We start from the raw sequence: 2,561 nt of genomic DNA, 5'->3' as shown, positions 1-2,561 counted from the left end.
CATCTGCAAACCCCTGCACTACGGGACCCTCCTGGGCAGCAGAGCTTGTGCCCACATGGCAGCAGCTGCCTGGGCCAGTGGCTTTCTCAATGCTCTGCTGCACACAGCCAATACATTTTCCCTGCCCCTGTGCCAGGGCAATGCCCTGGGCCAGTTCTTCTGTGAAATCCCCAGATCCTCAAGCTCTCCTGCTCACACTCCTACCTCAGGGAACTTGGGCTTCTTGCTGTTAGTGCCTGTTTAGGACTTTGGTTGTTTTGTGTTCATTGTTTTCTCCTATGTGCAGATCTTCAGGGCTGTGCTGAGGATCCCCTCTGAGCAGGGACGGCACAAAGCCTTTTCCACCTGCCTCCCTCACCTGGCTGTGGTCTCCCTGTTTCTCAGCACTGGCATTTTGCCTACCTGAAGCCCCCCTCCATCTCCTCCCCATCCCTGGATCTGGCACTGTCAGTTCTGTACTCAGTGGTGCCTCCAGCCCTGAACCCCATCATCTACAGCCTGAGGAACCAGGAGCTCAAGGCTGCAGTGTGGAGATTGATGATTGGACAATTTCAGAAACATTAAACTACTGGCTAAATTTTGTAAACCACTTTTACTACAAGTTTGTATTGATAATTTTTTTTAGGTCAGATTGTGGGTTTGTTTCCTTTTCCTTTGTTGTTTTTTAAATGATATGCACAAAGAAGTGACATTGTTTTTACCATATTTATTTTGTCTATCTCCACCTTCCCTGTGGCCATGAACTTTGTCAAAAAGGAGCCATGCCCTTGGTGGCTTTGAATAAAATAAAGAATCTCTCTCCCAGCAGAGTTTTCTCCACAAATGCCCTTTTTGTTCCCTTCCCTGGAGATGCAGCAGCAATGTCTGTGTGCAGAGCTGGGGCAGATCAGTGCTGGCACAGCAGCTGTGCCCAGCAGCAGCAGCAGCACTTGGTGTTGCCAGTGCTGCTCCCGTGCCACTGCCCCGCTGCCCTCCTGCCCCTCGTGTTGCTGCAGGGCCTGAGTGCTCTCGGGGCCGGGCACAGCCCTGGGGGTGGCAGTGCCGGGGCTGCAGCAGGGACAGGCCATGGGCACTGCTGGGGCAGCGCTGACACCTCAGGGCAGGGCCTGGGGGCTCGAGGCTCCTTGCCCAGGCTCTCTCCAGAACACTTGGCCAGGCCAATGCTGAGCAGAGAAAACCCCCAGGGTGAGCAGCCCCAGGCTGGCCGTGGGCAGGCTGGGGGCAAACAGCATGGCTGGTGCTCTGCAAGGTCCCTGCAAGGGGGAGACCCTGGGAAGGAGCAGCAGAGCAGGGGCTGATCCATCCCCACTGCGCTGGACACCCCAGGGCAGCGTCCCAGAGCGTCCTCATGCACCTGCCAACAACATCCCCCCTCTGCAGCCCTGGCCTCTCCCCCAGCTCACAGAGGTGCCGCATCCTTGCAGGCACAGACACGGCAGCACTGGCTCAGGAGCCCCTGTTTGCATTGCCCAGAGCAGGCGTCAGCACCCCCATGGTGCTGCTGTGGGGAGATGGAGCTGAGTGAGCACAAATGCCATCAGCCCTGGGGCCAGCAAGGGCTGGGGGATGGGAGGGAAACCACTCAGGTTTGTCATGGCCTCTGAAGTCAGCCAGAAAGTTTCTTCCCATGAGCTGTGAGTTTCCTGTCCCACTGCAGACATTGTATGCTCAGAGCCAGGGCTGCCTGGCATCCACCCCCAGTCTACCCTGAGCATTTCCTTGGCTTCACTTTTGCTTTCTTTCCTCTTTCCTGCTCCAGATTTCTCCCTCTTGCCCATCCCTGTTCCATCCCCTGCAAACAGCCCATCCTTGTTTGCCCTTTCCTCTCTGGCCCCACTCCCCATTTCAGTTCCTGAGCTGGCACCATGGGAAATGTCCCTTGGGGAGCAGGATCATCCTACAAGTGCTTCAGGAATTGTCTGCAGGGTCCTGCAGTGCCTCGTGCTGCTCCCTTGCCAGAGGCACCACAGGCCAGGGGGGCACATCTGGGCTGGCTGTGTCTGGGTGTGGGGCTCCCTGTTCTGGGCAATGAGGAGGGGCTGGAGAGGCTCTGCAGGACTGACAGGATGGGCTTTGGGGCTGTGTGGAGAAGCTGAGGGACCTGGGCTGCTGGACCTTCTGAAGAGGAGGCCCAGGGCTCATCCTGCAACTGCTCCAGGGGTGGTTTCAGAATCCTGCAATCAGCAAGGTTGGAAAAGTCCTTGGATATCATCAAGTCCAACCAGTGCCCTGACATCACCTTGTCTCCCCTGATCCTGCTCTTCTCCAGGATAAACAATCCCATCTCCCTCAGCCACTCCTCACAGGACTTGGGTTCCAGACCCCTCACTAGTCTTGTTGCCCTTCCCTGGACACACTCCAGTCCCTCCTTGTCTTTCCTAAATTGGGGGTCCAGAACTGGACACAGCACTCGAGGCGCAGCCTCACCAGTGCGGGGCACAGTATAGGAAGAATTACTTCTCTGGTCTTGCTGGCCACACCATTCCTGATCTAGGCCGGGTGTCATTGGCCTTCTTTGCAACCTGGGCACCCTGCTGCCTCATGACCACCCTGCTGTCCGT

This window comes from Catharus ustulatus, unplaced genomic scaffold (assembly GCF_009819885.2).
Source record: "Catharus ustulatus isolate bCatUst1 unplaced genomic scaffold, bCatUst1.pri.v2 scaffold_146_arrow_ctg1, whole genome shotgun sequence".
Taxonomy (NCBI): domain Eukaryota; kingdom Metazoa; phylum Chordata; class Aves; order Passeriformes; family Turdidae; genus Catharus; species Catharus ustulatus.
Note: the sequence above shows the minus strand (reverse complement) of the source record.